We start from the raw sequence: 11666 nt of genomic DNA, 5'->3' as shown, positions 1-11666 counted from the left end.
TCGTCGACGTCATAATGATCTGATAATGTGACGCATTACTCAGCGCTGCACGCACCAGGAGTGGGTCCGGAGCTCACAGGAATTAAACAGTGGGAGTGTCCGGTCGATCTGATACGATGACAGTCGGAACAGCTGCTGACACCCATCTCATCTTCCGGTACAAGAAAAACAATGAATGTAATTTATACGGGGTGGGGGGGGGGGGTGTCAGTAGCGCCAGAGGAATGATTGATGATGATTAGCGTTCAGGAAATACATGTGAAAATATACTTCCTGAGGGGGGGGGGGGGGGGATGTTCACCAAAATCTAACAGACACTGCTGAATCTATCGATTGCCAATATCGAAACTCAGCTGCTTCAGAATCATAAGTATAAGTATATAAAGGTTCCTCCCGTGAAATACAACGTTAACTGAAAGCTGTGTACTACGTAAATATCATTCATTGATTTGCACCTCTGTACCTGCAAACGCTCAACGGAAATCGGAAGCAGCATCGCTTAATGCGCCTTCAGAATTTCTTTCAATCCCACCTAGAAAACTTGAGATCAGGAAAGAAAAATCTACCCTCCACAGTCAGCTTTTTATTATTCCCTGGGGCAGACTCCTCCTCCAGTAGCCGTCAGTTGCTCAAGTATCAAGAAATTCCTCGTCTTTTATGTAACTTCGAAGGTTCGTTACCCTTCTAACAAAATCTCTGCACTGGACTGCATCCTCACCCCCTGCTCTTTAACTATAATTTTAATATTATCTTCGAGTGTTCCGGTCATCTGAAGTCTTCTGCAGCACGTGTTTTCCAAATCACGATAATGGGGCACAAATACAACGTTCAGTAAAATAAAAACAGTCTCAGAGCGTCGCGTCCCTTCTCTTTGCGACATGTACGTCCACACTGATTCTGATTTCATTTCACGAGTCTGGCGTGTGTGCTGACTCGTAAATTTATCATACACCACATGAACCACAAAGGCTGACAGCTGCCGGCTCATCTGAACACAAACGATCAAACATGATTCGAAAGAAAAGGGTTTGTGATGATCAGTATCATCAGCCATCAAATGGACCGTTGAAGGGAGGCGGTGGAGTGGAGAGGGAGCGACACTGCGGGGTGCCTAATTACAGAAACCGAATCGCCGGAGGAGCAGATGGAGTCCAGACATACGCATCCTGGAAGTGAGTTGCGCGGGACATGCAGCACGCAGGGGCAAATACGCGCAGAATTATAATCGGAAAACCTCACGTAAGACCTGCGCTTAGACCGAAGAATATTATTAAAATGGATCTTACAAACAGTACAAAACAGCGAAAACCTATCTTAGTGAGCGAGAATTTCCGTGTGCAGCCTCGGTGGCTCTGAGCTATTTTTACGAATCGCATAAATAAGGGTCGCATCAGTGAGGTGACCTGAAGGGGCGAATAAGGGCTTGTACGGTAGTTACTTCTGTAACACAGTGAATCAGCTGCTGTGATGGCACCTCTCCCACCACTTACGTGCGTGAGGATGCAAGCACGGCGTATCTGTTACAAGCAATGCGTTTCTCCAGCACATCTCTCATTCTGTGGCGCACCTGTCAGGTATGGTCACAACTCCACATATTAGGGTTGCAAGCAACCCCCTAATCAGCAGAGGATGTTGGTGTTAATAGGTTCGGATCCATCCAGAGCAGTGCTTAACAGTAGCACCTGGCGGTAACACCTCTTCTGACAGGCAGATGCACGACCGAGCGAAATGAACCCGTGTTCTTCCAGTGAGCTCGATTACTGACCATTTCATGGATCGTGACCGTGGTCCACAGGCATCGTATGGCCTGTCTCAGAAAAATAGGAACAATGATCTTACGATCCAACAGCTACACGCAGGCAAGTACTCCATGGCAACAGACAGCCCAAGTTTATACACATTTTGTGAGGGACATTCTTGTATGTGTGTGTGTGTGTGTGATTATTGTGTCTAAATCTGGCAAAATTTATTTCACACACAGAAGAAGGCAATGGCAAACCACTTCTGGATCATCTGCCAAGAACGTATATGAACAGGTCCCAGTCCGAGAAAAGGATGGAAGGATCCTGTTCATATGGACCTGTCGTCAGACAGAACACTAAATAAAATAAATGTGTGAAATTACAGATGTAACATAGGGCGAAGCTTTCACATATTGAAACACAACATTCGACAAAAATTCGACACACTTATCTGTCGCTGTGGACAGGAGACAAGTAGAAGTGCAAATGTCATCATTAATTAATCAGAGAAAATGTTTACCAACGCGAAATAATTTAATAAACTGAATAATACAAAGGTTCTGGAGATGAAAATGTAATATTAATTACCCAAAGTGCTGGAGGGGTTTGAGGAGGGCGAGCTCAATGTCATGTATTTTAGCCGAGAAAAGAATAAAACGTGACCTCCGACAGCCTCTGGAGATCGGTTAACTCTCTGAAGCCGAAGCTCGTTTAAATCATATTTAAGAATTCAGTCCGTACCACGAAGAGAACACAACACTTCACCATTACAGCGATCAACTGTTTAACGCTGTTTAAGGGCGTAATCGCTGTTTATTGTGAAAATAGTGCGGAACACAAGAGCACAGTCTGCAAGTGACTGAAAATAAGTAACTGATACAAGCACGAAAGGGCTGAACGACGGAATATTAGCATTGATTACAGAAACAATCGTTTCATCCACTTCGATAACGCATGTCGTGTGAAATGATTTATAGACGAAACAGAAATAAGTCACCCCCTCCCCTCGTCTCCTAGCAGAAGTGCTGCACTTACAGGAAAAAAAAACACGTGTTAATGGTCTCTCAGGGAACAGACGTGGTGGCTGACGAGAGGTGACAAGAAATATACCGGAAGTTGCAGACAACCTGGAGCGGAAAACGGTTGTAATAAATCTTGGTAAAGGAATCGCGGCTTCTCCCCCCAGCAGACAGATAAAGCCTGCACTGGGGGGAAGAGGATGAACATGTGTTGGGTGAGCGACGAGAAGCATTCTGGCAGCCACGGAAGACGAACGACGAATTGACAGAAGTGTCATCCCCGGCATCCTTACTTTGTATGTCACGCCATGAACAAAACGGGGAAATTAATCGGACCTTGTTTTGACGTCCGAGTGCTTACTCAGCGTTCATTAGTCTTGTTGTCAAACTGTTTATGATTGCTGAGTTGGCAAGCTGTGGCGAAGCCCCTTTGGACAAAGAGGTGATTGTGATGAGTAAGAGACTAGGTGGGGGACTGAATGAGACCAGTGAATTATTATAAGAAAGTCTCTCGAAGGAGAGAGACCATGTAAGATTTGAGGTTCTCACAGCGGTGAATATGAAAATTTCCGTCTTCTGAGTTGTTGCGCTGTGCGATAATCGCCCTGATGACGGAGGCAGTATGACCTCTGAAACGTTGGTAAACATCGACCAGACTACACAGCGCAACAACCCAAAAGACAGAAATCTTCATACTCTGATGACGGAGGCAGTATGACCTCTGAAACGTCGGTAAACATCGACCAGACTACACAGCGCAACAACCCAGAAGACAGAAATCTTCATACTCATCGCCCTGATGATGGAGGCAGTATGACCTCTGAAACGTCGGTAAACATCGACCAGACTACACAGCGCAACAACCCAGAAGACGGAAATCTTCATATTCACCGCCCTGATGACGGAGGCAGTATGACCTCTGAAACGTCGGTAAACATCGACCAGACTACACAGCGCAACAACCCAGAAGACGGAAATCTTCGAGAGAGACCATATTTATATTATAAGCGCGTTTCTCTGCAAAAGAAACCTTTAAATAAATGTACTGCAGTTTAAGTGCAGTTGACCGACCCGAGTTCGCTGGGGCAAAACCGAAGGAGGTGGACGGTTATAACAAGAACACGTTTTTGAAATCTTTTCCTACCGTTGACATGCAAATGTTAAACTACTCATGAACATAATGGAGTCGGAATATGGCTGGCCAAGCCGTGACAATGATGTTAACATGTCGGTCCTGTTGGCCTCGTAAGACGGATGGTCGTCGCATTAATATTAATGGACGCCTCTCGCCGTGTTCATCAACTGCATATCCTGGACGTCACGGGTTCTGCTCCCGAGCAGTAATCACGGTCACAAGACACGAATAAAAGTCGGATTTGTGTTTGCATTTAAATAAAACTGTGTTACAGCACGCAAACGATGTTTGACTGTGACCCACTACAATAGGTAATATATCCTCTGAAAATATCTGAGGACGACACCAACATATCAAAATTACCGAGACATTAATTAAGAGAGATCATCAGTTCGTCAAGGATTCTGCTTCGTGGAGTTAGGTGGATTTTTGTCCAAACATGAAAATGTGCCCTGAGTTCATTCAGTTTTTGGGATCGAGCTCCAGGGAATCTGCTACTTCGTTCCAGGCCTTGAGCCCATGACGTAATCGGGCCGCCTCGCAATGCGAACACCAACAGGAAAGAAGCTCTGTTATCTAATCCATTTGTGTACAACTGAATAATTCATACTCCACTGTAGGTGGACGAATTATTTAACTTCATGAATATTCATATAGCACAGGCTCAGCTACCCGTGGTCTAATGAAACGGCCCAGTAAATTCTTCAGCTTTCCGTTTCCCCCGTCACTTCCGGTGTGTCTACACACAATTTCCGCTGATCTCGGTCGAAATTTCCCACGGCGAGGACAGTGATTTTAATTTGAATCCTTCGGTCATGTTTTAACGGACTTTTGCACAGCGTAACGAAACTTTCAGGCAGCTACGCGTGGCTTTGCCTCGTCAAGTCTGTGTAGAAAAACGTTCCCCCGCCTTCTCAAAATGCCAGAATGTTTTTTTAATGAAACTTTTAACATTTACGAGATGCTTATTGTATACTGAGGCCTCTTCGCCTAAAACAATAAGATGACGCGCCAGGTGTGTGACTTCAAAGCGATATGGATTATCTGCTGTCCGACGCAGAGAAGAGATATCAATCGTGTTGAACTGAAACAGCTGAATCACCTCTGTCTTCATACCCCCCCCCCCCCCTCTGCCTCAACGAAAGGCTCTGAAATGGAAACTACAACGATCAGGGGCCCCCAATTGTTTGTTCTGATGCTCTGTTTGTTTTCAGGGCTTTGACAAGAAATGTCCCTTGAAGAATTTGGCACGAAACATTTTTAAGGCATTTCAAACAATGTGGTTCGCAATTACCACATCGAAGCCAAAAATGCATTCGGGCATCGTAAACACGTTATTAGACTCTGTAAAAACATAACCTCTAGATCAGTGGTATTCAACCTTTTTTGTTCGCGTACCCCCAGATATAATTTCTCTTCAACTTTGTACCCTCAAAGTTGTTGGTGTATAATTCAAGTTATACATAGTATATAATCTACATCTAAAATAAATTAAATAAATTGCATTACTGATTATTCAGTGTTTATCATAAAATATATATATATATATATTTTTTTAAATTTTTAAATTTTCTGAAAAAGAAGAGAATTAATTATGTTCGTAATACCAGAAATTAATCGCATTTAACGGCAAAACCGAGTGTTTGTTGGCGAAGGAGGGGATACTGGAAAAGTACAGCAATTTCAAAATAAATGCCACAGTCAGAGAGGACGCTGACAGTAAGCATAAGTAAAACGTGAATTACCATTCGTGCGTCCTTCGAGATTATTTAAAAGTAACAGCAGCTTACACCAGTAAGAAACGCAAACTTCACGGACTGCGTTGCAACAAGCAGCTTATAGTAAACGTAACAAACATCGGTACAGAGTAGGAACACGAGTTCACAAAATTTTTAGTGTGAACAGACGCTGAACTAACTCCATGGAGTTGGCAGCAAGGGGGTAGGAGAACACGACCAAAAATCTTACGACAATAATTCAGAAGACTTACCATTGCGAGCACAAACTGCTGAGTGCGTTTAACAGTCCGTTGAAATCCATTTCAAATCGAGCGTTGGAAGTGAAAACACAAAAGACTAATCGAAGCCAGCATTTGGATTTGAAATCACAACACGTTTCAGCTGACCGAAAGAACAGCGTTCATTGTTGTGAAGCCTGTTGACTTATTATTATGAAGTTTTAATCATGAAACGCGGAGACTGAACCCAGTTTCAACTTCTCTGTTAAGTCGAAGGTGAAACGTGTCCTCTCGTTGACATAAAATGGCGATCAACACGGGTGTACCATCTAAGTACAAGAACACAGACGGGCTCCAACTGGAAATCGCAGAGATACAGAAGGCCAGTTGTTAAACCTGATTTTGTGGCGACGGTTACAGACAGCTCAGCTGCTGCTAATTCCGTGTTATATTCAAACTCGACAACAATTCGGCGAACTTGAGCAAAACGGAAACAAAACACATGCCAGTCACGCTGCTTCAAAAATTACGGCCGGCGTGAAGATGAATAAACATGAAATTCGGATTTCTACGTTCCGTATTGTTCAAATGCGACGGACGATTCGCCCGGAGACACTTGCTGTCTGCATGCAGCATTGGTTCGTCACACCGACTGAATCTGTCAGTTTAAACACAAAACACTGAAAGTAAACAATGAACACAATGTAAGTCCTACCTTGGCATGAAGGGTAAGGTGCCTCGAGATGATCTCCTGCCACTGGACGCCATCACATGGAGCTCACACACTTTTAAATTCACTCCCAACGAAATTTTCTATCGAAACCGAACTGCCTGGCTGCCTCTGAGACAATTTACGTGTTCCAAATCCAGACTCTTGTACATTGCAAAGAACGCAAGGCTGGCATTTGACAAAATCCGAGCTACAACATGTACTGAACAGTCCACAGAATTCTAAGTAACAGATTCAGAAATCTTCTGAGTTAGCAAAAATAACAGTTTTAGTCCTGTACAAAGTTTGGCATGATTCAAGCTATCAGAAGACTTTAAATGTTTACCATAATGAATCCCGTAGCTTCAAAGTTGTGCATCTAACGCGTTACTAATTATGAGATTAAAATTAAACACGTGAATTTTTAAACAAATTAATAATATTCTCGTTAGACTGGTGAAACAACAGCAGATTGTCCGAGGTTCGGATTCCTACCTCATACGGCACAGAATAAAATGACCCAGCATTCAGCTGACCTCGAGGGCAAGACAGTTTAGTCTGGAAACGTAATTGTTACTATCACAGCTCAGAGTAAATAATTAATGTCTGAATGTCGTATAAATGTGACGTCATATCTCCGGCATCAATCAAAGTACCTTAGTCTGGCGAGACAACCCCTCCCCTCCTACAGTTGCAAAGCCTGCTTCAAGTTCAACAAATCGGATGAATTGGCTTCAATGTTATGCTTCACTTAAAATACAATCAAGAACTCTGCAATAAATACATCACGGTATACTACTGTTTACATATGTTATCATTTGGTCGCTCGCCCATGAAGAAATTCCCGGCCTATAAAACCGAAGCTCCATTACTGTTCACTGTCTTGAGCGAGACAAACCTCGTCCCAGTCCTCACATCATACGTTTGAAAGATTCTTTCCAATGTTATCCCCATGTTGTTAAAAATGGAGTCTACCTTTCAGGTTTCTCGTGGACAACCGTTTTCACACGAATTTGAAGCCATCTTTCTAGCAATTCAAAGCACCAAAAACTATTCCACACACTCACGAAAAACATTCAAATAGTTACAAAAACAGCACCACTATTTCATTCTATTTGTGTCGGCAATTACATCTATAAAACCTCACAACTTGTATTTTTTGTCTGTGTGTACAGATCACAAATTCTAGCCCATCTGATGCAACAGTAACGAACGCTGGTAAAATGCCGCAACGACCAGACTTGCAAAGAAGGCTTCGTCTTACTAATTTACAGATCTACACACTTTCTGTCCACACTGCAGAGTTGCTTTATGTATTAAAGCATTCTTTAAATACGTATTAACAAAATAGTCCATTGCCACTTACAATATCAAATCCTGATTGCTAACAGAACGCAAAGCCAGGCAGTTGTTTTCCACAAATACGCTGACGCTACCTGCAACCCCTGTGCTCGGGGATTAGGAATAAAACTACGATAATTCTGCCATAAGATGTCACTAGTAACTAAGTCAAACAGGTGACAGCAGATCATTCTGCAGGCGAAGACGAAACAAGAGAACGGCGGATTCAGTCGTGACACCATAACAGCAATTAAGATAGTTTGTGCCCACACCAAAGAGTACGAAGATGCTTCCCCAAAGTTTAAAGTTTAAATGTGAGAAATCTGGTGGGGTCCGCAGTGGCCGCGCGGTCTGAGGCGTGGGGTTTTGTGCCGCTTGGTCGCGGGGACCGTGGGTTCGAATCCCACTCATGCCATGGATGTTTTTCTGTGTTGTGCTGTCCTGAGTACAGGTAGAGGCCTTGCGACGGGCCGATCCCTCGTCCAAGGAGTCGTACCAAATGTCCATAGATCAAGCCAACTAAAAAGTTGGGGACCCGGAAAATGTAGAAAACATTGTTAAACCGGAAAAAGAAGAAGATATATTAAATCTGTAGTAGAATTTAAGTCATTTTAATCCTGTTATTTATCTGAATTCTTATTCCTTATAAATGCATTACGTGCCCCCTGGCGAGTGCCCATTCGACACAAAATTATAGCTAAAACATGACCTGAAAGACAGATTGACGACGTCTGGTAACATTCCACGTGCTGAGGACTTTGCACCAGAACTTTTCATTATAACATTTAATGTATGAGTGTCGTCCAGTGACCGTGAAGAGTACAGATGTACCTGAGTCTCATATGTTGTTACTCATTCATGCGTAATATTCTCGACAGAGGGCGATGCCATATTGGACACTAAATAAACAGAATGTGAACAAAATGGCATTGATTAGAGTTCGTATCCGGGAGATTTGATTCGTGGTTCGGATACCGTTACCGCTGACATATTTTGTGGCCACTCTCCCCTCCACGCAGACATAATCCTAAAATAGGCCATGACCGCGTCTCTTAACTATCGTCCTGTTAGACGGCTGAGGCGAATCACGACTTGAAAAAGCTGGCTGTATAATTTGTTGAGAGGCTTCTGTTTGTCGCAGCAAACAAAGCAGAGGCAATTAAGGTAGCAGCCCTCCGAGGCGCTGGACCCACAGACCCTGCCGTCAATTATAATGCAGAAACGCAACTACTGTACCTACACCTACCGGTTCTAAACAGCTCGGCCTTGCAAATAACAACAACCGAACGTCCAATCGGACAACATAAGACAAGGGCAGATCGCCAGCTGCTTAGTGACATTCACGAACCGGAAGAATGAAAAAAGTACAGACTGAAACAAAACAGATTTGATGAAATAAATACCAAATCATTATATTCTTATTTGACTGGTATTAATTAGGCTTAAAATGCCTGTAATTTTTCAACTATCTTCCCATCTTTTCCTTGGGCTACCTTTGTCTCTTTTTCCAACTCGTTGGTGTTGAAGTGCCAATTTTGGTAGTGTCTCATCTTGCGTCCTTTCGACGTGATCAGAGACCAAATATTTATTGGCTTGTGGACAAACACGTCGAGGGCAGCAGAAAACCGAGACCAGAGCGAACCAACTATTGGCAAAAGCTTTTCACAGTCTCGTGATGATCGCGTATGACCAGTGTTAAATCTATGCACTTCATTTATACCACTTAAAAAAATCATCCAAAAATTTTAGGAGTTTAAAAAATGCATTGCTCAACTCCAATTATGAGGCACGTAATAATTACCTCAGATTTTATAACCCGACTCATTTATGCCTGAACATTCTGTAAAATCTCGTCATCTGTGTTTTCCGTGACAACGTAATCTTATTTATTAAGAATAGGCGGTGACTATTAATACAAATTAAGCAACAGTACACACACCGAGGCTCGTTGCCTTTCGTACACACGATGTGAACTTCAGATTTGGCGCCAGGCTTGTCGAAATGGGGCAGGCCTATCATGGCTTCACTCATTTTGCTTTCTCACGGGAATCCTGCAGTAGGTCCTCAGACACCAGTTACTAGTTCGGGTCGTGTTCTTCAGACAGATCCTATTGTGGCCCAGCTGAAGTATCTTGCGGCAAAACGCACCCTGTTAGCTGTCAAACTTAAAAGAGGGCACACAAAGCTGAAATTAGTGAATGAAACCAATCATGACGCAGTAATAAAAGGAAATATTTGTCTATTAAGCAGAAAATAAAAGTGGTCAGAATCTAATTACAAGATAAAACGTGTAATAGCTATAGCTCACTGCAATAACTGTCTAACTCCACGCAGTCGAGATCTTCTTAAAAAGCTGACGGTAAGCTCACATGGCCGCCTTTTATGGAATCCGATGGTTCGTTACCATACTCACAACAGGTTTACACTAGACAACATCCTAAGCCAGATAAATCCAATCCGCACCCACGAACCCATTTCCTTGAGATACATTTCAATATCGGATCAAATTGCTGTAGTCGTCAGTTCGTATGCGTGCTATATGCCCCGCCCATCTCATCCTCCCGATAGTATATGATGCAGAGTACAGATTATGGACCTCCTCATCACGTGATTTCCTGTGTCCTTCTGGTAGGTCGCGTCCTCCGCCGTAAGGTCTTGGGTCGCCGATGTGACTGTACACAAGTTTCTTCGCGTCGGATTCACAACTGAAACATCTCGCGCTAAGGGCACCCTGACCTGCCCCACTCACACTTACAAACACACAAAAAAGTGTAGGGAAGAACACACCTAATCTGTGTAATATCCAAAGGACCAAGTGTTTCCCCCCTTTAAGACCAAACAATATCGTGTGGTGTTGACAGTTCCCACGTACACACGAGGAGCAGCTGGCGGGCGCAACAGCGGCACATGTGAAGCCTAAGGCCGACCTACTGCCGGGGCAGCCAAGGGCACTCAGAGAAAACGTCATTTTGCGAACTATTTCTTGTTTCAAAGAATCGTTCTTGATCCGGATCTCCAGGATTCCAGACCGCTGTTTATCACGGTTTTCCCAACCCATTTCTTTCTAATCTTTGTTTCCTCAAACCACAAATTTGCATTCTCAGGCTCCAAAACACCACACAAACTGCGCAGTCGACAGAGCTCCGATAATCTGCAACGAGACGGAGACTCGACTGGAGTTCAGCAGAACACTAACTCGCCTCCGGCTGTTCTGATCAGGTGTTTGAACACTAACGGCGGGTAAATTGTGGTGGCAGACAGGTTACCTCAGGGGTACCTCGGCCGGCTGCTACTGAAATTCCCTTAGTTCTCCCCGGGAAAATAACTGGAACGTGTACATGCGAACCGAAACACGGCCACATGTCTTACTTGCATTCAGTTCCTTCTGTTCAGTGCAGGCCGCCATAAGCAGGTGTTACTGCCAAAGAATTTCCTTAAGATCGTGTTGCTAAATATCGGTAGGTCACATGGGGGGGGGGGGGGGACAATGGCAAACCCCAGTTACGTAAACCAGCCCAAAATGAATAGGACATTTGCTGAACACATGTCGATAATGACGCTGTTTAGTCACGCTAAATTCACTGCTAAGCATTTTACGTTAATCTATTAACTCCAGCAGCAGCTCACAGCTGCTCCAAGTATCAGCAAATTGCTGGGTCCATTCGAATCCTGTTTGGTGTGCCATTGTTTGTAAACGCAGGCTCGCGTGCCACAGGCAGACAACTGCCACGTGATTGACGGTTGCTGACAGTAGGCAATCGCA

The sequence above is a fragment of the Zootermopsis nevadensis genome, unplaced genomic scaffold (genome assembly GCF_977971745.1).
Source record: "Zootermopsis nevadensis isolate Lab colony 2312 unplaced genomic scaffold, Znev_1.0 Znev_ptg000001l, whole genome shotgun sequence".
Taxonomy (NCBI): Eukaryota; Metazoa; Arthropoda; class Insecta; order Blattodea; family Termopsidae; genus Zootermopsis; species Zootermopsis nevadensis.
This window is presented reverse-complemented; position numbering follows the sequence as displayed.